Source organism: Myotis daubentonii, chromosome 3 (assembly GCF_963259705.1).
Source record: "Myotis daubentonii chromosome 3, mMyoDau2.1, whole genome shotgun sequence".
Lineage (NCBI taxonomy): Eukaryota > Metazoa > Chordata > Mammalia > Chiroptera > Vespertilionidae > Myotis > Myotis daubentonii.
The window spans coordinates 170,983,044-171,008,847 of record NC_081842.1 but is presented as its reverse complement, the minus strand read 5'-3'; the positions used below and the strand labels follow the sequence as shown (position 1 = coordinate 171,008,847).

The window sequence follows — 25,804 nt, the reverse complement described above, 5'->3', positions numbered from 1 at the left end:
TCAGAGAAGCACAGGAAGGAACCTGTGGGCTTCTGGGAAGAGGCAGTTTGCTTTACAAAAATCTGCTTTATGCATTTTTTTTTTTCCTTCAGAGAAACACAGGGGATGTGGGATCTTCAATCAAGACAGAAAAAAGGGGAGAGGAAGGGAACAGGGGTCTGGGGCAGCTAGGAGAGAAGGCCCACAGTGTCTCCTTGGATGGCAGGTGGTTTATTTGCACCCTCTAGGAGTTCCTGAAATAATTAACATGCACCGCCATTCTTGTTTTTCCAGTCGTGATTTCATCCAGTCCATGCAGAAACTCAGAATTAAATGTCATGGTTTTGTTCTTTGGAAAGCAAAACTCCCCCCAAACGAGGGAGTTCTGCATACCGCTGAGGGCATGTGAGCTCTGTAACGTTTGCAGAGCGCTAATCATTAACACGCCACTTCTGAAGGTAGAGCTTCCCCTTTCTTTGCTGATGGTAACAATTCCTTCCGTTGGAACCTGCCCTGTCCTGGTTTACTTTCTGTTTCTCCCCCTCGTTTCCACGCATTCTTCTGAAACACATGCGAGGCCCGAATAGCCTCCCTCTCTGCAGGCCAGCTCAACACTTCCCTCACAAGCCCTCATTTTTCAAAATAAATTCATCACTGACTTATTTTTCCAAGACCTCTCCCTCTTCTCACTCCGCTGGAGGGAAGCTCCCTCCTCCCTAAATAATGCAGGAGAATAAAGAAGAGGTAATAAGATCTGTAAGAAACTGTGAATTTCAAAAAGGTGTCAGAGAAAGACTAGTCCGGTAATTAAAGGTGGACACAGACAGCTCTGGGTTTGCATCCTGGCTTTGCCATTTAGTAGCAGTGAGGCTTTGGATTGGTTACTTAATCTACCAAAGCCTCAGTTTTCTCATCTGCAAAATGGGGATAAGAAGAAAACCCTTCTAAACAGACTGAAGTATTTCAGAGGGAAGGTGGGGGCGGGAAGAGATTAACCAATGATGCATATGCATATATATGAATAGCCCATGGGCCTACAATAGTATGGGGAAGGCCTTGGGGGAGGGGGTGTGAGAGCAGGGTAGAGGGGATTAATGGGGGGGATCTGTAATATTTTCAACAATAAAGATCAATTTAAAGTAAGTAAGTAAGTAAATAAATAAATAAATAAAAACTATCCTGGGGGGGGGGGGGATAATAAACCCTTCCAGGGATGTAAGGGGAAGTAACTGAGACAAAGCATCTGAAGTACTTCTAGTTGCTAAAACATAGTAAACATTAGACAAATGTTTCCTTTATTATTATTATTATTGTTATTATTATTACTATTATTATTTTAATGTAAACCCTTTGGATAGGAAGGGTTTACATTACACCATCCCCCTCTCCCCCCAATGCATAAAGAGTAACCAGAACCAGTGCTTCTAAAAGCTAAAGAGCAACAGCATGAGGAAGGCTCGGTGCATTGGCTGACCACAGCCCCTGGGAAGCACTTCTCAGAGGCAATATGCGGAACAGAGCCAAGTGTCCAACTGTAGGCGTTTCCAATGAGGACACAGTGGTTGATCTGCATGCCTTACCTGGCGGACCAGCCTCGGCCCCGTCCCCCTCTCCACAGGCTGTCAGCCTTCCCAGGGAGATGCGACACAGCCCTGGACGCAGGAATTTACAGCCAACTCCCCCCATCCCCCCCCCCCCCCCCCCCCCGCCCCATGTCTCTTCTCCCTTTTGGTGACCTCAAGGCTTGAGGGGAATAACAACAATGGCTCCTCCTCACAAATATAGCAAAGACCGAGTCACTGGCTAAGGCCTGTTCCATTTGTAGATTTTCCCAGACCATGACCCAAAACTCAAGAAGGCAGGCTCCAAATCTCAGACAGCTCTGATTCACCAGGGCATACTTCAGGGCTGGAACTTTGGGGATGGGAGGTACACCACTACCAGCCTGCCAAAAGCCAATCCTCCTTTAACACACACACACACACACAAAAGAAAAGAAAAAAGGAAAGAAAAGAAAGAAAGGAAGAAAAAAGGCGAACCTTTCCTAATAAGGGAATGCCACATGCCATTTGTGGTTTTGAATTGCTCAGCACGGAAGGGTCACGTGACATTCACAGCCACCATCCCTTCACGCTTGTGCCAGGCTCTGCAGGAAGAATGAGAGAGCGCCTTTGGTGTGCCTGGGGGGATTACAAATGAATGGGGAACATGCTTTGCCGGTGGAGCCCCACATTTTCCTGATTAACCACACTGGCCTCACGGCCTCCTGCACCGCTGCCTGCAGGACTATTGCTTTGCAGGCCCAGCACTGTGAAAACTCTCGGGTGGCTCTGCACGCATGCCTTCTCTCTTCAGCTAGGTACAAGCTTCTTGAGGGCAGAAACGCTCCTTTATTTCTTTGGTCTCGCCCTGCTATGCTTATCACTGCGTAATCTACCCAGCAGTTAATAAATGCTTGACGATGGACTAGTGCTGGGAATTTTACAGAGCAGTAGGTGATTGCTTTATACCATGAGCCCCCAACTTATAAACCGGCAGGGTTTCAAAAGTTGGCTTCAAAGAAGGTACTTATAAAGCATATTTTCCCATAGAAACAGCGTTATAACTGGGGGTTAGGTTTCCAAGCCTGTTCATTTCTCAGAATATCCTATTCATATGTATCTACCCTCTTAATGGAGCCACTTCATTTCTCAGATTCACAATCAGGCTGGCCGTGCGTGCGTGGAGTATGTTTTTTCGATGTCATGATTTCGTTTAGTTACTTCAGTGACTTGCACAGGTTTCCCACCCTCTTCTTGGATGTATTTTCATATTTTATGATACTTTATGAAGGTAATGATTTGATACTTCCAAAATAAAATTAAGAAATTCTTTTTGCTCATTGTTGAAAAAGATGCATCTGCTTTTGTTACACACTCCTATATATCCATTTATATTCTACCTGTTTCCAAAAAAAGATATGTAGAAAAAAAACAATCACAACGTCCAGGACTGGCCATTTGTATTTTTGTGCACATATATATTTATTTATGCATATATATTTATTTTGGGCCATTAAAATATTTTTTTTAGCCACTAAATAAATGAATGACATTCGCTTTAAAAGTAAAAGCTATAGTTCAAAAATAAGGTGGAGTCAGTAAGACTCTTGCTTGCTGGGGCACAGAGAGACCACTTAATGGTCTGCCTCTGGGAGTGACTCCGCATGTGTGGAGAATAGCTTTCCATGGCTCGGGGAGGACAAACACTACCAGCCAGGCCCTGTGTGGTGAGGACAGTCTGGGGCTCCAGGGCCCAGGCTCCGTCAGAGCCCGCAGAGTGGCAGCTCTGTGAGAACACTGTCCACTGTCCAGGGTGGGGCCTTCCAGAAGGTCAGGGTTACCGTGTTTGGGACCATTAGTACAAAATACATGCACCCAGATGCCTGTCTTTGTACTTCTCCTTGTAATAGCTCCCTGGACACGTAGGAACCTAAAAGGCCATCCCTTAGCTCTTGTTCCCGTGCAATAGCATCTTGAAAAGATGTATCCATATAATTTTCCAGTATGAAAAGCATGATGTCTCGTGTATTTCTAAGATTGGCAGAAAGGATTATCCTGTGGATATTCTAGAAGAGCCAAACCAAAATAACAAGCAGACAGGAAGCTCTCCCAAACCTAGCATGCTGAACCCGGTACCAGACGTGCCTCTCCCCACTTTTTGGAGTTCACGGCTGCTTTTCTAGCCCAAATCAACATGTAACGCAGCACAACAGAGATGTCAGGTTAATGACCGTGAAGCGTGACAAGTACCGGTGCACTGGTGTCACAAGTGTCTTTCAGCAAGAATTACTACCAAGACACAAGAACTGCCGTCTCCCCTCCACCTTGAAGGATGCGGTGGGCCCTCTCATTGGAAGCCCTGAATCACTGGATATTCCCATTGCCCGCCCTTTTCTTACACCAGCTCGTAGAGAAAACCTAACATATATTCCTTTTCTCCATTACCATTGGGAGAAACAGAATTCCTGCTTCCAGCTCTGAGCAATGACAAGAGGGCAGCTGCCTGGCGGTATCCGGTATGGGAGACTGGTCTGAATGTACCTGGATTCAACAGACCCTTTGAAAGGATGACTGCTTACTTTAAAACATTTCACACACCAACAGAGCGCTGCTGTTTGTCTGAAAAATGCCAAGTGTGCAGGGGTGGGGATCACAGGTTTTATGTGGTCAGATCCCAGTTATTTGAATGATTCTAATTTTAGGATGGCAGATGTACACTGTCCCTTCCCCCTCCTGCACCCACGGCAGACATCACTAATGGATCAGTGCTCTTTCTTGTTGGACCCAGACATGAGTTAACGACCACTTCGTTTCAACACCTGGCTCCAATCCACTGTAGGTGGCACCCATGTTGAAGACAATGAGCTATTCCTGTTCCAGTTGATTTTGTACACTGTCAATTCCTACCTCGATGCAACTGACAGCTGGCTAAGGTATCATTACTTTATTTCAGCAACATCCTCTCTATTCTCAGCTAATCCCTCACTAGTCTGAGCTACAAATAACGTGAGCTGCCACCCATCCCATGTTTGCTACGTGCCAGACACTGTTAGACATGAAACACCCATTTATGTCCCCGTGTCTCTACAAACATCCCCAATCTGATTAAACCACAGCTTCCACTCTTTTCCTGGCGACTCCCAGGCTGGATTAGTGGCCTCCTACAGGGCCACCACCGTCCTCACGGTGTGCACTGACCTCACTGTCCTACAATGGCCAGTCCAGGCAACTGTCCTCCCTACTAACTGCATTAAAGCAAGACCCACGTCTCACTCACCTCTAAACGCCCAGCACCTGGGACCCGACTGAGTACACAGTGGGTGTTTCGTAAATAAATCGAATGCATAACACACACACACACACACACAACCTCCTTTTTAAAAAATACTCTCAGGGCTTCAACTCACGCTCTGCAACGAACACATGATCCAAAACAATTGCAACTGCAGGAGGACGTTTACCTCATCAAGCAAGGCTCTGGCTCAGATAAACTGGAGCTGAGGCAGGCAGGCAGGCAGGCATCTAACCCTAACCCTCACCACCACCGTCCGCCCCCCCCCTGTGCACCAAAAGCACCATGGTCACTCATGCTCCGGTGCTGCCCTCATGCTTCACTGCTATTTTCTTTCTTCCTCTTCTTTTGCCTTTCCCTGCTCCCCATACTGCCCTCAGCGCCATAATCCTAGCTCTCAGTAAAGCGGTGAATAAAGATTCTTGGACAGGATCGGTAGTAAAAGGAGCACCGGCCCGAGTAGGGAGAGCTGGAACCTGCGTCCAGAACAGCCCTGTCCCTCGGGTGGTTTCGCTCTGTCCGGGTGAAGGGAGAAGCCCTGACCAGCAGCACAAGCGGTGCGCCCTGCGTGTGACTGGATCGAGGGCTCTGCCAAGTTAAAAGCAGGCTATCACCTCTCCTTGTCGTGATGCTGCCCTGTGAAGGGGCAGCGGTCAATCTAGCGATTCCCCGCCCCTCTGTGGCCACCGAACACTTTCTTCTGGCCCACTTGGTGCAGCTGGCTTTCCTGCCACCCACGAGAACCCTGCAGTCCCCAGCCCGTGCCCAGGCCTGCAGAGCTGTGACCTTTCTAATGTAGCTCAGGGCATATTCTGGCCTCCAGTTCTCGTCACCATTGTCTGCACAAATTCTTAGGAGGATCAAGTGTAACCAACCCGCCAGCATGGCCCAGAGGCCCTGCGTGTTCTGGCTCCTGATTCTCTCTCCAGCTCGTTTCTGACCCCACCCGCCTCCCACACACTGAGCGCCAGCCATACCTGAACTCGCCATTCCCGTCCCCACCACAAGCCTCCGCCTACTGCTGTGGTCTCCAGCTCAGGGAGTGGCATCCCTGCCTGGGCAGCTGCCCAAGCCAGACACTCTGGAGTCACCCTGGCCTCCCCTCTCTCCCACTGCACCTCCTTTTTTGCCTCCTAGTCCTGCTCCCTCTACCTCCGCAATACTTCTCAAGTGAGTCGATATTTTTACCCACAGACTTGCCACCACCTGCAGTGCTTGCCACCACCCTAGTTGGGACTATAAGCAGCTCCCCACTTACTACTGCAACATTGCGACAGCTTCCTAGCTGGTCTACCTTCTGTCAGAGTCCCTGCCAGTCCCTCATTCGCAGCCAGAGTGACTTTCTGATAAAAAAAACAACACCTGACTTCTTCCACAATTGATGTCGCTTCCTCCAAGAAGCCTTCCTGCTGTGCTCCCATACCACCTGTATTTCTTCCATTAGAACAATGACTGCGCTGTGGGTCTTCTCCATTACAAGCAAACGCCGAGAGGGCTGCTCTCCCCTGAGCAATGTCAGATGTTTTTTATGTTTCCCTCAGTGGCAGGTGCTCTAGCCTACCTCTGAGTAGCCCCCTCCCCCTTCCTCTCTGCTCCTTATAGTACCGACCACATGCTTTGCACAGAGTGATACTCAATGTGTTTGCTAAATGAATAATTTAGCCTCTGATGAGTCAAAGGCACTTAAGACTTTTATAGTGTCCTTGGGTCATGATGATGAACAGTAATTATCAGCAAATTGTGCTAAATATATCTTGGTCTTGGGACATCACTAGTGGTTAAGTTTTGTTTGTTTATACAAGAGCCTTGATACGGACACGATGTGAAGGCTTTGCAACAGAACAACAAGCAGAGCAAGACATTGCAGCAAGAGGCCAAATCTAAAGTCCGAGCAGCACAGGTGCCTGGTGAGTGCGCAATGAGAGTCCATCCTGCTTGCGCCAGGCCCTGGGGCTACAACCAGATAAGACAGGCCCACTGTCCTCAAGGGGCTTAGCATCTGGGGAGGCTAGGCGTGGGGGAAGGGGAGGAGAAAAACAGACAATTTCAAAACAGTGTGGTGTTATAAGAACTAAGTGGAGGGTGCAATAGGAGGCCCATGCTGCCGTCGGTGAGTTGGGAAGACCTCCCAGAGGAACATCTATGCTGTATCTGAATGCAGAGGCGAAGTTAATTAATCCGGAGTGAAGGGAACAAAGAAAGATGAAAAAGGATGCCTGGCTAGTGTGGGTCAGTTAGTTGAGCATTGACTCATATACCAGGAGGTCACAGTTCAATTCCCGGTCAGGGCACATGCCCAGGTTGTGAGCTTGATCCCCAGTAGGGGGCGTGCAGGAGGCAGCGGATCAATGATTCTCTCTCGTCATTGATGTTTCTCTCGCTCACTCTCCCTTCATCTCTGAAATCAACAAAAAACATATTTTAAAAAAGAAATAAGGAAAGCTATAGCACGATCAGGCTTGTTTGTAACAAGCCTGCTCAGGCTGCATTCTGGGGTGGCAGCGACCAGCGTGGAGCCAGGAGCACCGGCCGGGAGGCTACTGCAGTCATTCACTGCGGAGTACCAGAGGCTTCTCGGGACAGAACGGGTCGAGCGTGGGTCCCCAAGAGCTCATGGTGCTGCGGCTGTAGCTCAAAGGACGGCCGCTCTGGACATCAGCCTCCCACCTTCTGGGTTCGGGATGGGGAGTGGGAGGCCGCAGGGTCCAGTGCAGTGCTTTAAAAATTCTATTTGGTTGTTAGAATGAAATATGGAAATCTGATACTTTAAGAGAAGCAGAATGGGTCTGTTGAACCCAGAGTGTGTGTGTTTGCATGTGTGTATGTGTGTGCACACGTGCACGTGTGTGATATGAAGTCCTGCTGCCTTATCCACTCCCTTCGCGCAGTTATGTGAGCACAAGGACAGTTCTGGTCCCAACACTGCCACTGCTTCCTCTGTGACCCCACTCAACCCTCAGTTTTCCCCACAAGTCCCACAAACAATCTGAATCTTAAAATCTCTAAAGTCAACACCTACTCGGAAGTTCCAACTTTGGGCAACAGAACGGTTTGGTGAAAAGGGTACCGGATAACCGATGGCAGGGGGAATCTGCACTTTGAGGTTCGTGATTCTTTGAGGTTCAGAGCTTCTCAACCAGTTCCCCTGGCTGAGGTGGAGGTGTGCCTCAGCCCCAGGTGGCCAGGCAGGAACTGGCTGTCTGAAGCCTCAGGCCCCAGGCACTGTGGTCTGAGCGTTCCAAGGCTCTACATGTGCTCTTATGAGGAAACAGGTAGGAAGCCCTGTTCTAGGTGGGAGAGAGAAAAACCCACGGGCCAGAATCTCCTCTGGCCTATCGTGTTCACCTCTCCTATGTCTCTCAGGTGCCCACTAGCTCTCTCGTTGACAGAGCAAACACTAACCCACTTCCCGCTGCGTCCTGGGAAGTGAGCACCGGACCAGCAGGCCAGAAGGTGACAGGCTATAGGACTAAGGATGCAATGACAAGTAGGAGCCTTTCCTACTTGAGGAAGATCAAGGTGGCTCAGTGCACTCTGAGAGAAAGAGCAGCAAGGGGCAGATGGTCACGAAACCAAGTCCCAGACACAGGTCTGAGGAAAAAGTCTGTGTCTAACTTCATTTGCGTCTCCTAATGCAGTGACACATGCAAACACGAGGAACCAACCCCTGGGGCTGAATTATTACACCTGCAGAATGATTAATGTGGCCCGGGCCCTTCCTTCCTTCCTCACACCCCCTCGGCACCATGACGACTAAAAATTATTGTTTGGTAGCGACGGCCAGCTCGCTTACGGGGTAGCAGGTGCCCTCAGCTCTACACGTCCCCTGGCATCGGCCTGGCCTCAGGGCTGGGGAGCGTGCTCACCTGAGGCTTGGGGTGTGCCCTGTGCGTGTCAGAGCACACACTGATGGCGCAACACTGAGGGCTGGCTGGACAGACACCCTGGCAACCCTCCGGGCCTGGCTTTTAGAGGATAAGAGACGGGGCCGGACACCACTATCCCAGAACAAACAAACCCGAGACGTGTCTGCCAGAAAAATGTGAAACCAATAAAATAGCTGGCTCCTCCCCGTGGAAGTGTTTCTTCAAAATATCTGCCACGGTGACAGCCTTTTTCTGACTGTTCCAATGGAAGAATATCTTATTGCAACAAAACGTTAGCACGGGGAGCAGCATGTGTATCCCGTAACATTAACGAAGGCCAGGCCAGTACAGGACTATGAAGACCTGTATTGTTCTGCCTTACAGATTCTTCTCCATGTTGCTTATAGTATGAGAACTACTCAATTCAATAAACTCTTATCATGTACCTAGTGCATACGTACAAAGTACTGTGGGAGGCAGCATAGAACAGTGGTGAAAAAACAAAAGGAACTTTGAAATCAAGTGGGCCAGAGTGAGTGTTCTGACTATTCTAATCAGTCCCCGTGTGACCTTAACAAAGCTACATAACCTCTCTGTGGCTCAGTTTCCTCATCTGTAAAATGAAAGTAATAATAGTATCTACCTTATAGGGTGATTGTGAGAATGATACTTAAACATCTTAGACTAAATGATGCCTGACTTTTAGTAAGCAGGCAGTATTTGTTGGCTGTTATTATACTAGTAATCCTTCTATACCTCAATTTCCTCATCTATAAAATGGGCATAACAATCAAACCTACCTCCTAGGGTTGTTGTGAGGATTACATAGAATAATGCATGTGTATGCTTAGCATAAATTACACATAGTAAATATGCAATAAATGCTAATTATTGTAATTCCTAGATTCTCCCCAAATTACTTTAAAATAAGACACTCTGATCTGAATGATGGTTCGTGCAACAAAGAAATTCTTTCTTTAAACAATTTCAGCAAAGGCCATTTTGTGACTATGCTTTCATCACGCCCTGCCACCCAATTATGCACAAAACACCCTGCTTTGGGCTCATAAAACTCCACAGTGACTCTCCCAAGAGTTCTGCTGTCCCTCCAAGTAGTCCAGGCTTCCCTCCAACCGGCTACTGAAATGTCACCCATCCTGCCATTTAAGGGGCTATTTAAAATTCTAGCTTTACGTAGTGCTCACTTCAGCAATACTTGCATTCTGGCTTTATGAAACAGGGAGCAAGTCCACTTGACTTGGCAGGGAACAAAAGCGTGGCATTTTATTTTATACCAGAAGCAGCTCTCATAGCTGCTAACCTTAGAGAGCTCTTCCTCCATCCTGGCCAAGTGCTGAGCATGTTCAATGCCTGACATCACTAATGCCTGACAGCACTGTAACAAGGCCCCTGGGAAGTTCCAAGGTGTTCAAGGTCCTAGAGCTATGGGATCTAACCCCACACTCGGCTCCAAGGAACATGCACACAAATCCTGGGAGCGCTGCCTCCCCACGGTGAACTCCAAGTGCAACGAGTTTCCAAGGATAAGGCCACTCCCACTATACTCTCTGCGGGGCTGTTCCTTCAATGCTATGCACCGCCCCCCTCCCCCGGTTTTTATTTTTTATTTTGCTTTCTCTGATATTTGGCCAACTCTGCCACCTAGTGGCCAGCAAAGCACACACGTGTCTTCTCAAAAAGCTGGTGGGCCAAAGCACAGAGTGCTCAGAACAGGAAGGCACCTGAGGGATCACATTCCAAGTAAAGAAACGGAAGCCCAGGGAAATGAAGCAAGTTCCCTAAAGTCAGAGAGAGAAGGAAGCTGACGTGCAACAGTGTGGGAAACCTGGACCTCAGAGTTAGGACTTGGGTTAGGACTTGAAGTAAATACTACCCTCAGCAAGACACTTCCTCCAGCCATTCAAAAAACACTGACTGCGCACCTCCTGTGAGCCAGTCACTGTGCCGGGTGGCGGGGACATAATGATAAGCAAGGAGAGCAGGTCTCTCTCTTCACAGTCAGATGGGTGATGGAGATAACTACAGGGAGTCCCCAATAACAACACGACTTCATACGAATTAAGGACTCCCTCTGCTGCCAGATACGGACTGCGCCAAGAGTTTGAGGGACACTGGCTTGTAATCCTTGCAACAACCATAGGATGGGGATGTGGTTATTACTCCAGCCCGAGAAATGAGTTGGAAAACATTGAAGCTGTAAGTAATAAAGTCATACTTTTCTGAGTTTCTGAGAAGGAGGTGGTTGGATGAGATGCTGAGAGATTTCTCAGGCCTCCTCGCAGCTCAGCTTCTCCTTACTTCAAGGATTTGGAGGTAGAGCTGGAACTGGAAGCCAGGTCTCCTGACCAAGAGCCCGGTGCTCTTCCCGCATACACTGCGCTGGTCTTCAGTAATTATTAACCGGGAGTTAGCGAACGCTCACTATGCGCCATGCCCTGAATTGACATCAGCTCCTGCCATCCCCCTAACAACCTATGCGATATCTTCAAAACAGAAATAATACCTGAGTAAAATACCAAGCTCTCAAATGGTTAAAACAAAACAAGAAAAGGTCCCAAGATAAATGGAGACGCTTTCAACTGGAACCCAGCTGCAGGATTCCTAACCACTGTTTTACGTCTGCTTACTTAGCTATGTGGTGGGTCACAAATACTTATACGTTGGTGTCCTGGGGCTCTCATGACCTGAATGGAGGACGGGCCCGGGCAAATGATGGAAAAAGATGAGTTGCTGTCCAGGAGAAGAGGGAGCACATTTCTTAACAGCAACAGTGCTCTGGGGTAATGTTGGGACTCCAGACACAGCGACAGAGCCTGCAAGGCCCAGTGCCAAGCCCAACCCTTTGGTTTTATTTTTTATTCCAAATGAATAAAGCTCGTTCCAGCAGTTCCACTGAGTGCATCACTCTTCATTCTGTCCTCCCTGGGGATACTCAGGCAACATCCCTTTCCATGGTGTGGGCCTTCAGGCAAACTCCTCGAGTGATTCTGCAAAGGGAGGATTGAGCTCAGGGCTGGAGGCCTTGCTCCAGAGCCACAGGAAGCACCTCCTACTGCTCGCGGCAAGACCACGTACCCAACGCCCTCTCCACCTGGGAAAGCAGGCCCTGCAGCCCCCCACGTCTTGTGCAGACTGGCCTCCAAGCCAGGTCTCCAGGGTGATACTGCGTGGGCCACAGTGAGAACATCTGCCAGATACACTGGAACACTCAGCCCAGCATGCTCTGCTACCCTCCTCGGACTGGCCAGATTTCACCTGGCTTTCTAGGTCTGGAGATCAATGCTCGCCTTGCCTGACCGTCACCCTGGCCACCCAGTCGAGCTAGTCTTCATAGGGACATCTACACCCTCCTAGTACCTCGCACAGGGTGGTAATCACACATTTACCTGTGCACAGGGAACGTCTTTAGAAAATGGAGCGGGTGGCTCCTCCATCCTCATGTATTCAGTACCCAGCACCGTGTACGGACTGCAAGGTGCTGACTTCCAAAGAACTGGCAAGTAAAGCAAGGAATTTCAGTTTACAAGGTCACCTGGTTTAAACTGCCCAATGTAGGATTTCCCTCAAAATACCATTAAAGAAAGCAAATGTTTAAAAAAGTGTGTATGTGTGTGTGTATGTGCTTGTGTGTATATGTATACTTAGTATGTGTGTATGCATGTGCATGTGTGCAGTGTATGTGTATGTGTGTATGCACATATCCTTTTAACAGAATGAGGTGCATAGCTGCAAAGACACAAAGAGCAATTTCACTCAGATCTTTGAGAGAAAGCTGCATCTTCATTTAGATTTTTTCCTCCTAATTTTTCAAGAAATACGTTACTTAGAGAAAAAGCGTAAAATATATTAACTCAGATAAGAGATAAAAGTTAACATGTTGCTATATTTCCTTCTAATCTTTTGTCCATGCGTTTTTGTTCTTTTTATTTTTGTTTAATATTTACTTTTTAATTAGAACATTAGACTAGTAATATAAATACCTGCTCTTTGTGAATAGTGAAACATTAGAAGTAAGACTAAAGTCCTGTTTGATCTTGCCCTAAAAAGGTCCCTCTTTTTATAGAACATACTAAGTATTTACACACACACTTATATCTATAAAAAACACATATTAGTATCGATTAAAAAGCATCATATTGTACCTACTCTTTTTGTCCATGAATTTTTTTAAAGTCACTGAAATCACACACTATTAACCATTTTATATTCTTCTCCTTCTTTATGTGATTACACACTCTTCATAAGCACCATGTTTTACATAATCTCAGACTTCTGAGAGAAGTTACAGGAATAATACAAAGAATTCTCTGATACCCTTCACCCAGATTTGGATTCCTGAAATGCCAACATTTTATATCCTGTATGCTCCCTGCAGGAGAGAGAGAGAGAGAGAGAGAGAGAGAGAGAGAGAGAGAGAGAGAGAGAGAGAGAGAGAATGTTGCTTTATCCCTAAATACTTCAATGTATTTTCTATAAATAAGGAGTTCCTTACACAACCACACTACAATCAACACACTATTATCTAATCAACAACCTTATTCAAATTTCAGCAACTATCCAAAGAATTGGCAAGTAAAGCAAGGAATTTCAGCTCCAGAGCCACAGGAAGCACCTCCTACTGCTTGCAGAACGTTCTTTGCAGCAAAAGAAAATCCAAAGTTCTACACTGCATTTCATTGTCCTATCATCTCTTTAGTTTCCTTTCATCGGGGATGGTTCTTGAGTCTTTCTTTGTTTCATGACATCGATTTTTTAAAGAGTAAAGATCAATTATTTTGTGGCCTGCCCCTCAATTTGGGTTTGTCAGCTGTTTTTTCCTGATCAGGTTCAGGTTATTCACTTTGGATCCACAAAAGTGAATTTGCATGGTTTTTAAGGATTGTAGTAAGATTATTTTACATGAACATTCCCTTAATGTAAAATCTTGGGCTGTTTTATCATTTTGCTATAATTCCAAAATGAAGCTTTCTCTCTCTTCCTACCAACTATCTATTGACTTGTATTAATTTCTACACTAATGATTTATTTGTAGCATTAGAAATTAATATTTTAAGGCTGTTGATAGATAAATAACTTTTTTTGTTATTGTTAATCCTCATCCGAGGATATTTTTCCATTGATTTTTAGTGAGAATGGAAGAGAGAGGGAAAGTCAGAGAGAAACATCAATGTGAGAGAAACACACCGATTGGTTGGCTCCTGCATGAGCCCTGACTAGGGCCCGGGCCGGCTGGGGAGGAGCCTGCAACCAAGGTACGTGCCCTTGACCGGAATTGAACCCAGGACCCTTTGATCCGCAGGCTGATGCTGTATCCACTGAGCCAAACCGGCTAGGGCTAAATAACTTTTTTTTTTAAAAAAGCTCCTGTCCAGCCCTAGCCAGTTTGGCTCAGTAGACAGAGCAGCGGCCCTTGGATTGAAGGGTTGCAGGTTCAATTCCAGCCAAGGTCATGTACCTTGATTGCAGGCTCCATCCCTGGCCCTGGTCCTGGTACTTGTGGGAGACAACCAACTGATATGCATGTGTCTCTCTCACATTGATGTTTCTCTCTCTCTTTGTCTCTTCCTTCTACTATCTCTAAAAAATTAATGGGAAAATGTTCTCCATGAAGATTACCAAAAAAACAAAAACAAAAACGCTCCTGTCCATTTGTGCTCCCATACTGATGTGTCTACTCCACCTCAGGCTGACTGGCCTTGCACACTGGCATGTTGTAAGATATATTTTGACTCAGAAAGACAAAAAATAATATTGCATTGCTGTATTAGTCAACTTCATCTTAAAGCAGAGGTGGGAATGTCCAGCCCAAGAGCTGTATAAGGCCCATGCAATCATTTGGACTGGCCCTGCCAAGGCATTAGGGTGAGTTAATTAAATGTTTGACCAAAGCCCAGCTGGCGTGGCTCAGTGGTTGAGCATCGCCTTATAAACCAGGAGGTCACAGTTCAGTTCCCGGTCAGGGCACATGCTCAATCCCCAGTAGGGGGCATGCAGGAGGCAGCTGATCAATGATTCTCTCATCATTGATGTTTCTATCTCTCTCTCCTTCTCCCTTCCTCTCTGAAGTAAAATATATATATATTAAATTTTTTTTAAGTTTAACCAAATATAGAAGGCTAATTTTTAAGTTTATAATTTTGTATGGCCCTCGAATGATGTTATAAATATCCAAGTGGCCCTTGGAAGAAAAAAGGTTCCCCACCCCTGTTTAAAGCATGGTTATGAAGGTCACTGTCCCTCCCACGACACCGCATATATTCGTTCCTGTGTTCAGACTTTCATTCATTCAGCAAATATCCACTGAGAATCTGCTTTGCACCAGTATTTTTCTGGATGCTGACATCAAGCTCTCATGTAAAGAAATAAACATTACAATGCAGTTGGTACTAATGGCTATGAAATATTCCGGTGACAAGTCACTGGAGGGAGCGCTCCAGGTGGAGACAGACAAGAGCCTGGTACTTTGCGAAACAGGACAGAGGTGGCTGCAGCTGGGGAGCAGGAGAGAAATCACGGAACCTCTCCAGTTCCATCTCACAGTATTTACCACGAAATTCCACCAAAATGTCTACAGCACATCGTCCTTTGCTAAAAATATAAACCCCTGTCCTGCCCTATCTCAACAACCATTTCTAAAGCCCGCCCTTCTCCTCCCTGTCTGTCTGTCCGGTCAGCAGTCTGAACTCCAGCGTGTGGCAATTTGTGAATAGTAACCAAAGCTTGCAAATGCTCTGAAATTAGAGGGAACTCGCAAACCATTCTGTGTTGCTCAGCCTTGCAATTACCTGAGCATCAAGGAATCGTTAATGAACCAGCCCGTCTCCCATCAGATTCATGGCCACTTTCAACAGGAAAGGGGACAGATGCCCCAGAAGAGAGGGAGGTCCGTGTGTGTTTTCTCCTCCAAATAACAGGGGTGGTGGCTGCAGCCACGGGCAAGGAGGGTGGATGTTCGGAAAGAAGAGGAACCAGCCTGTGCCGTGGACTGAGACCGGATCAGCAGGAATGCCAGGTCCCCTGGCCCATTCTAGGCTTTGTCAGAGTGAGTCAGGATGCCAGATACCAGAGAACTCTCCCAGGAAGGGATCCTGGGGAAATGTATGCACCCCTTCCCCTTAATAATGCCTGTGTAGTGCTTGGGACAGTTTATTTCTATGCACCAGGGAAAAAGCAGACAGACAGGACTGTCAAAAGTTTTTTCTTACATAAAAATTACATGAAATGACAAATTAGACACACAAATATATAAAAATATGACCAATAAGCATTAGACACCTCTGCCAAATACTGAAAAAGAAATCACAGTAACTCAGAAGGTGTTTGTACACTCTTTCTTTCCACATCCTTCTTTTGAGGAAAAACAGCCCCAAATAGGCAATTAATCTGATGTAACACCCTCTTAACATGCCATTTCCTGTAGTGCAGCTCAGGGTTGCCAACCAGAGAAAGGTAAAAAAAGAAACAACAAAAACACTATTATGAGCATCACTAATATAAATGCCAGGATTGTCCCTCCTCTTGGGAGATCGGAAACAATGAGGGTGACAAACATTCATCCAGGGACACAAATGAATGACCACTTGGTGAACAAAAGACAGATTTTCAATATGAAAGCACTTATTATAGAAAACACAATTCAAGCTAAACATTCGGGTCATGTCTCTATTGAAATAAACCTACGTTTCTATGAAAGTTGAAGCGTTTGTTTTTTTGTGGCCCACTTAAACCTTGTTTATTTGCCCCATGTTGGCCTTTGAGTTTGCCCTATGGGGCTCATTTTAAGCAATTCTCCATTTCTCCTCCAGGGGGCGAAGTTGGCTAGCATTTCGCTGAAAAGGGACCTTATTTTCAAACTTGGGATTTTCCCGTAGTGTTAGAAAGATGCTCGCATATAAAAAGGCCTTTCCCTCCTCCCACTCCTTCTCAATACACTGAATCCTGGCTGATTCGAAAAGCACTCCAGGCCTTTTGTGGAATGAGAGGGAAGGGCCATGATTAAGGGCCAAGAGTGAGCAGAACACTTCATTAGCACAGTTCTAGACTGGCTGGCCCATTCTCCTACAGCTTGAGATCAGGATTACGGTTTTGCCAAAACTGACATCGCTTCAAGGATACGCCTCTTCTTTTTTCTTTCTTTGGAGAAGTTTTCGCTGGGCCTCTATTGGACAGCTGATACCGCCCTCATGCAGGCAGGCCTGGCTCCCTCCTACCCGCTCTTCTGCAGGGGCTCCCTCGGATCAACCACAAAGTCTGGAGGTCTGAGAACACCTCCCCTGCCTTCCTGCAGGGATGGTGGGACCTTCCCACTCCGTGGAGGGTGTCTGGTCACCAGGAAGGACCCCAGACGGCAATTCCTCAATGCACCCCCCGCCCCCTCACTTACGTACAGGGTTAGGAGCTCCCAGGGGAACTCAGGTTCAGGTGCAGAAGAGGACACACACGGGGCAAAGCCTGTTCCTGAGGGAGGAGGACACTGGAGATTTAGTGTCTTGGTGATGGTGAAACAGAGCTGAGGGGAAGACCCAAAGAGGGTGACAATTCTCCCTGGCCCAGGGACAGATGCAGTGTTTGTGGGTCCTGAGCCTTCTGTAATGCTTTAGAAAAGGAATGCAAACGTTAGGACTATCACATTAGCTACAGGGCTCCGGAGGGGTCCTTGGCACTGCAAGGCCCTGAAGCCTAAGCTCCATGCTGGCCCTGCGGGTGGAGGAGTGTGTTGGTGAGAGGTTCCCCTTGTCCACACAATGCCAGTGTGAGGTCCTGAGCCTCAGCTGAGGAGCTGGGGAGCCATGCAGGTGGTCGGTGGCCCGGAGTCTCCCTTCGGTTCTGCTCCCTCTCACCCTGCCCCAAGCACATAGCAGATGCTCAATAAACACTTGTTGACCAACCGATGGGAGTGGCTGCACTGCTTCCCTTTTTAAAAAAATAATAACATATATATTTTTAAATCCTCACCTGAGAATATGCTTATTGATTTGAGAGAGAGTAACATCAATGTGAGAGAGAAACATCGATCAGTTGCCTCCCATAAGCACCCTGACCAGGGATCGAACCTGCAACCTAGGTATGTGCCCTGACCAGGAATCAAACCCACAATCTTTTTGGTGTATGGGATGACGCTCCAACCAACCGAGCCAGCCGGGGTGTCTTTGGAGGTCAGAGGGGCACATGCTGCAAGGCTTGACTTTGCAGAGTTCATAAACTCTGGATGGAGCCCTGATTAACATGCCCCCATGAAGCACCGGAAATCAGCTCTCAGATCAAGAGACACTATGTCATGAGCATGAAAAATGGCCACTGAGCACAGTGTTTCCAAATACCAGCTTCCTCTTGGGGTTATTTATTGTCAAGTGCACTTTGGTGTGACGGTGGAGAAAACCCACCCAGAGACGAGGCCCAAGGCCTCTCTGTTGTTTTGGAGACCAGGGTGTCAGCGAAAGCCTGACTGCCATTCAGAATCTCTCCCACCCAGGCAGATTTCCTCAGGCCCCATTCATGGGGCGTTACCGGAGCCAGGCCTAGCTTCACAGCAGCAACACCTTTCCAACAATTGCAAGTTATCCGGATATCGGATATCGAATGGGATGCTCAGGAGGGCGTGCCCCACCTGGACAGGCTTCAAGCGCAGGATGAAGGACAGCTTGCACGGGGCTGAAGAGGAGTGCCTTGCACTGGGGAATTACAGTGACGATCACAAGGGCCTAAAGTGGACGTTTCCACTGCCGCATCAAGATTCAACAGATGGGAAATTCCAGAGCAAGGGGCCAGGCCACTATGTGTAAATCTTAAAGCAGTTGGCCTCGCTGGCAGAAAGACCCAGAAAGAGAACATAAACGGGCTCAGGACGGTGGAAAGTGATGGGGCATTTTGAGGCAGATTCCTCAGAAATGCTCAGACTCTGGCCTCCCGAAGATGGGTGGGTGGAGGGGGCCAGCCTTTTGGCTCTGGAGAGAGGGTTTCAAAGGCCACATCTGGAGGGCTTGGTATGCGCCTCCTGGAGTGTGGGGACTGGTATGTGACACCTGCCTGAGAAGCCAAGTGTGAGTTGGGGAGGGAGGGGGCAGAGTGGCCTAGTGGGCGAGAGAAGACAGAGTGACTGCTTGTCCCCTTCCCTCATGGAGGGGCGGGGGGGGGGTGGCGCGCAGTTAAAAGAATATGAACTCTGGGCACCAGGAAGGCCAGCCTGGGGGTCTTTCAAAACAGGTTCTATCCAAGAGGGCTTCAGCCTGAGGGTGAGAGGCCCCCAAAGAGAACATCTGAATGGAAGCCAGAAGCTGCTGGCAGACGTAGCAGCTGCAGAAGGAGAGGCACTGCCGAGTCCTGGGAGATCCCGGACGGGAAGTTCCAGTGGGGTCCTTGAGAAAGCCACAGAAGCAGCCAAGAGAGAAGAGTCCCTTCCGTGTTAGCCAGGCTCAGAGAACCCAGTGTAAGGCGGGACGGGAGCAGTCAGGTAAGAACTTTCTCTCTCTCCCCTCTGCAGCACCTGGGGAGGCCTGGGGCAGTGGGTAGGCAGCTGGAGGAGGGGGACCTCACTGGTAAGATGGAGTAAAGTCTCCTCTTGGAATGAATACTGATTGTCCCTAGAGTACGGTGAGCATTTCCAGGTTCCAAAGTGAGTGTGTGTGTGTGTGTGTGTGTGTGTGTGTGTGTCACTTAAAGTGGCCTTAGGACTTTTCATTACCTAAGAGTAACCAGAAAAGTCATAGGCCTGACCAAGTTTTTATCAGGAATCGGGGGAGAACACAGCCCATTGAATAAACTTTAGAGGAACAGTGGGTGACAAGAATAAAGCTGCGTCTTAGTTATGTGCCACAAGTCACACTGTGCCATGTGCTAGTGACAGCTAACCTTCACTAAGCACTGACTATGTGCGAGGCACAGGTCAAGATCTTTACAGAGCTTCTTACATCATTCAGTCCCCCTAACAACTCCATGAGGCTGGTATTATTATCCCCTTTTCAAATGAAGGGGATTTGTAAATTTCCCCTTCAGAGCGGTTAGGCAGTTTTCCCAGAGTCACACAGGAAGATACGTAAAGCAGTAGCCTGGACTCAGCCTCATGTCTGACCTCTAACCCTGAACTCTTTTATCGTCCCAGACGAGTGAATTTCAGCAGATAGTTGTGACCGAAGCAGGACAGGGACTTGGGTCCTGCTCCTCTTTCTCAGGTGTCCTTGAGCTAGAAAACCAAAGGGCAGAGTCCAAAAACCACTGCACTTTGTGATCTTAGTGGTCACTCCCAACTCTGAGATTCTATGACTCTATCATCTGGAGGTGGGAAGGTGGAGACAGGCGGACCCACAACAACAGACATAAAGAAAAAGAGAAACTTAGAGTCTGTATCCAGTGTTTCCAGGGAGACAGCTGGAAGGAGTTGGTTCCAGCAGGTGGTGCTATACACAGACCCGAGGTTCGCAGAATTACAGTCATGTGTGTTAAGTATATAGTTCCATAATGCATGTAAAGCCCTTAGCACCGAGCCTGGCACCAAAGTAAGCATTAGGGACACGGCAACTACAGCTCTGAAGAGTTGACGTATATGCCTAAAAACCTCAACACGCAATTTAATGCAACATACTCAGCCACTGACATCACTGTCTCCGCTCCATAAGGAGCTATGTTTATCATGGACGCTAAACTTCACCAGTGGAGCCAGGACAAGAAATGAACACACAAAATTACACCAGCCAAATCTAAAACAATTCAAATAAGTCTGAAGCCATGGCTCTTAAGCAGCAAGGGACCATGGAACCCTATGAGAAATGCGGAAGCATGATCCTTTTCTCCAGTAAAAAAGTAAATAATAATAATGATAGAAGCCCATTCGTTGATTCCTTCCATGGATTATAGATCCACTGAAGGCCATTCATTGTCTCCAGGTTAATATCCACTCCTATGGGTCCTGAGGTCCTCGGGTCGAAAGCTATCTACCTGCAATGGAGCGATTTATCCTCATCCTCTCCGAATGCTCGCTGTGGCTAGTCTGATCAAGACACCGAATTTGCAATGGGTAGTCAATGTAATTGATGCTGAATCTAAGTTTAAACCTTTCAAGGTTAGTGGACCCCAAATTAGTACTTTCAAAATCAGTGGACTCTGGTACCTAGGAATTTTATCTTTTCTTCCTTCTTCTGGTAAAAAAAAAAAAAAATTACCTTTTTTACATAGGGGACCCCATTCCCTGTGATTCTGGTGGTATTCACCTTCTCTCAAGGAACACATGCACGAGGCATGGCCAACAGGTATTGCTTATTGTCTACTACCTACTTCTGGCTAAGTTGATTCAGGCAAGAAATCTGAACTGAGCCCATTTTGAATGCTCCTTGGGCCCTAACCAGTTTGGCTCAGTGGATAGAGCATCGGCTGGTGGACTGAAGGGTCCTTGGATTCAATTCTGGTCATGGACAGACATATACGTAAATCCCACCTAAAACCAAAAGAATCACACAGCTGAGCCCAGCCCAAATCGCCAATCCACAGAATTGTGGGATGAAGAAGTGATTGTCATTTTGCATCAGTAAATTTCAGCTCAAATTTTTGGCCGTGAATTTGGGAATGGTATGTTATGCGGCAAAAGCTATCTGTTACACACTGCAAATAACAGTACTGCCACAATATCAGGGAGTGATATCACATGAAAGCTCCAAAGCTTTTTCACTTATAAAGTATATTACTTTCCTAGATCTAAAGGCAGTTTTCTACCCCAGAACTCTTCTCTCACAACAATCACATTCAGGTTCAAAGAGAGATGAGAGAAAAAATAGAGCAATAAGAAAGCTAATATGTCATAGCTGTGAGCCAATTTTCATTACAACACACTGCAAGGGACTGTCTGCATTCCTTGGCTGAAGTGACACTGTTGTTGTGGATACTGCTTGAAACAAGCAGACCATCAACAGGGGCCTGGAAATAGTTCCATTACAAAAGAAAAATTTTTTTTTATTTTAATAGTATTTGGCACATAATCCCAGATCTGTTCCCTGACCATGATCCTAGCAAAAGAAAAATGGATTGATTTTTTTTTCTTTTTAAGGCATGAAAACTTCAGGGAGAGGAAAAATAGTGTGAATAAATAGACATCTAATCATAGTACTGGTAGAGATGCATCTAATTTAGAAGTGTGAATGTCATTTCAAAAATAATGTCAAACAGTCACTTTGTTTTAAAGGTGAAAGAGAACTTACCAGTCAGACTGTGTGTGGCCCACCGTTTTCAGGTTTCAAGTGGAGGAGTGAATCTGAAACAGAATTAAACAAAACACTCCCTAAGTAAATCACATTTGGAATCACTTTTGGTCCCAAGTGACTGACATAATGTTGAGTGGTTATTCTTTTAGTATAAAGATGAGCAAAGCCTTTTCTGGCTCCTGATGGAATAGGGGGAGTTTTTCGCCGACATATTTCAACTTCCTGAAGAGAAAGCAATCTCTCATCCACTTCAGGGAGTGCTGAAAGGCTGAGCCCAGTATAACTATAAATGGTAGTGTTTTCATCCCAAACCCCTCCAAGTCAGCAGAAGCCTCCCTCGTTATTGCTCTTGCCTTCAACCCTCAATCCCCTTCTGCTAGGACCAAGCCATGGCTCCTCGAAGGAACTGATTTAAAAAATGGCCGGTCCAATAGAACGTGAATGGCAATGGGAGGCATGTACAAGGCTTTCCAATAGTGGCCACCTTATCGCAACCACAAAATGTTGTTTTTGTGATCATGGTGAGCCTAAGGCAATGCTGCTCAGTAGAAATATAAAACAAGCCACGCATATAACTTTATATTTTCTAGTAGCCACAAGAAGCAAGCAAAAGAAACCGACAAAATTAATTTTAATAATACATTTCATTTAACCAAATTTATTAAAAATATTATTTCATCGTGACCAGTATAAAAATTATTCATGAGACATTTTACTGTGTTTTTTTTTTCATGCTAAATCTTTAAGGCCCAGTACATCTCAACTCTGGCTAGTCACACTTCTAGTACTCAACAGTCACGGGGGCCAGTGACTACCCCACCAGACAGTACAGACGCAGAGAATCTATTCCTGGCTGCCAGGTACTGGCAAGGCTCCAAAGTGAGTCAAATGCATATGGAGATTTTACTCATCTATTTTCCTGCTCCTAGTAATCCACATTATCCCATTCATGATGTCATTTCAGTAGAAATAATAATGTAATAATACTTATATAGCACTTACTCTGTGCCAGGAACTGTTCTTGGCATGTTCCTATGTCACCTAAATTAATCCTCACAATAACTTCATGAGGGAAGCATATGATAGCATTCCCATTTTGTAATGAGGAAACTGAGGCACAGGGAGATTGAGTAACTTACTCAAGGTTATAAGACCGTGACAGAGCTGGGATTCTAATCCACACAGCCTGCCCCCACCCCCCGCCCCCCTGCCCCATCTCCCCCTAGGGCCATGTCCTCAGCCACTATACTCGCAATTAAATTTGAACGGCTCAGTATAAGATAATTGCTTTCAGTTTTAATTATAACCTCCAAGTGATCCAAGGCTGCTCTCATGATACACGGTCAGATAATAGCAGTGATGGCAGACGGAAGAGTGGATGTGCTAGCAAGTTAACAATTTGGGGTAAGAACATAAAAACCATAAGCAGGCCTGGGGTCAAAAGGTGGCACTGGGTCTGGGAGCCTATTTGGATGACCACGGTGGGGTGCAGGGGAAGGGAAATGTGAAGGCTCTGGAAAATGTTGTCTTCATGATTTTTCCAAGAGAAGGATCTATCACTTTCATCCGATTCTCAAAGGGGTAAGACAGCCATCCCCGTATCTGTCTTAGCAGGGGTAGGGAGTAAGAGAGGAAGGATCAGGTAGAAAGGAATCAAGAAAACACATCCTTTCCACTTTATTAATCTGTGGTCCCAAAGAAATCACATCTGGTGAGAAATATCAGGTCCACATATGGGAACTCCCTATCCCAGCGGTCGGCAAACTCATTAGTCAACAGAGCCAAATATCAACAGTACAACGATTGAAATTTCTTTTGAGAGCTAAATTTTTTAAACTTAAACTATACAGGTAGGTACGTTGTTATTAACTTCATTAGGGTACTCCTAAGGCTTAGGAAGAGCCACACTCAAGGGGCCAAAGAGCCGCAGTTTGCCGACCACGGCCCTATCCAAATCATAGGGAAGGAAGTTGGTCAGTGACACTTAGAATCAACAGGCTACAGGCCGAGGCCATTGAGAGACACTGCTGCCCAGTCTTGCATGCTGAGCGCCGAACCTGCTGAACGTCCTTCAGTGCTTCCTCTAGGTTTTAGGATCAAGTCCAAGTTCCTTAGCCCAGTCTCCAAAGCCCCAGTGATCTCAGGCCTGCCCCCTTCCGGGGCACTCTTCCCAGGCACCCTGTCCTGTATCCACACAGACCTATTCACAGGACCATAAACACCCCACACGCTCACTCCTCTAAGGCTTTGCAGATTCTGTTCTTTCTATCAAACCTGTCCTTTCCTGACAGTATTAGCCTATCTTCAAATTTCAGTTCAAAAGTCACCCTCTCTGGGAAGCCTTTGTCAATTCCCCTGGCTGGCTTACAGACAACTTCTCCGCAGTAATAGTATTCACTCAGTTCAATCGATAATTATGTACTACCGCTACTGATGATAACAAAGGCTGGTTTTTATGGAGCTGTGTTCCAAGTGCTTAGTGTGCTTCTTTAACCCACTTAGTAACCATATGGGGTAGGTGCTTTTATTACCCCATTAAACAGGTGAGCAAACTGAGGCACAGAGGTTAAGTCAGTAGCCTAAGGTCACACAGTTTATAAGTCGGTTTATAATCGCAGAGTGAGATTGTGAAGCCAGACAATGTGGTTCCAGAACCTGTACTCTTCACCACCCACTGCCTTCTACTCTCATTGTCACTGCATTTTCCTCTGTTACCGCAAGTGGCTTCTGTTTCGTTTTTGTTTGTTTATTTGTTTTTGTTTCTTGGTCTCTGCCCACTTCTTTGCAGAATATCTGAAGCTTGAGAATATGTTTAACTCATCTTTGTCTTTCCAGGACCTAGCAAAGTTTTTGGCACATAGTAGTTGCTCAATAAAGGCACACACAGGAAAACACTGGGACTGCCGTTGGAAGGATGGGGACAGGGTTATAAACTCGTGCCTGATAAAAACCCACTGGGATTAAGAGTCTGATATGAACTTTAGCAAAGCTAGCTTTAGCTTCATCTTCTAAATTCAGTCAGTGCTGAGGGGAGGGTCATTTCCCAGGCCTGTTCAGTACTAGGGTAAATAAATGCAACTCAGAGCTTGACCAAGTCTATCATATCTCCAACTAGTTCATCAGCTTCATGTAGCTTTGCATATAGATCAATGGATCTAAGTAATAGCATCCCTTCTGAATGCCTTGGTTGGTCATTATAACGGAATGTTAGAAAAGATATTTCCTTAAAAAATGCAATAGTCAAGGAAAAAAGGACACAAAACCCTGCTTCCTAAGGTTTTCTTGTTTTCAAATGATTTAGTGATGAGCATATGCCAAATACTGTTTTTAAACAACAGCCTCGTGTTGAAAATCTCCTTTTGCTGACCAGACAGAACTTTGCCACTCACTACACCTGAGTTCCATAACACGTTTCTTCCCATTATTATCTAAACTCCTCTTGGATGAATATAAAAGGTGGCCTTGTAGGAGGACACTCTCCTTTCTCTCACAGTGGGAAAGACAAAAGTCTCAAGATCTGGGACATACACAGACGTCTAGGGAGAAAAAAAGCTCTTTCTAGTTCATGGCAGAGATTACATCAGTTCTGTAGACCAGCCTCCCCATTCACAGATACATGCAATTAGTCACAATGCCCACCCTTCCTTTTACATCCAGAATGCAAAAGAAACCATCAACTTCCATGTATATGGATTTCAGCATCATCTCAGCTATTAACAACCAAGTTACAGATCACATTTTGACTCTTGCTATCTCATCCTCTTCCACAATAAATATTCATTGAATTGTTATTGAGAGGTTTGCTGAGTGCAAACTATGTGCTGAGCAGAGTTGTAGGTGCTAGAGAGACAATATTGAAGGAGGTAAACAAGGTTCTTGATATAATGGAACTCCCATTGTAATGGGGGACAGAAATAA

General features: G+C 46.3%; 2 protein-coding genes across 6 annotated transcripts in view; one reads left to right on the top strand and one right to left on the bottom strand.

The window, feature by feature from the left end:
- The window catches only part of LOC132229748 (prefoldin subunit 6-like), a 128,085-nt gene that overhangs the window by 36,366 nt on the left and 65,915 nt on the right, over window positions 1–25,804 (top strand). The window lies entirely within an intron of this gene.
- Window positions 1–25,804, bottom strand: part of GNG12 (G protein subunit gamma 12) — a 120,610-nt gene that overhangs the window by 43,061 nt on the left and 51,745 nt on the right. For 2 of the 5 annotated variants that reach the window (XM_059689229.1, XM_059689228.1), the window contains one exon: window positions 21,884–21,936. The exons of 1 other annotated variant lie outside the window; for it this stretch is intronic. The gene's annotated coding sequence lies outside the window, so the exon portion shown is untranslated. Of the gene's footprint in view, window positions 1–2,018; window positions 2,044–10,788; window positions 10,814–21,883; window positions 21,937–25,804 lie in introns of those variants that run through there. 2 more of the 5 variants (XM_059689232.1, XM_059689230.1) reach the window with 2 other exon arrangements.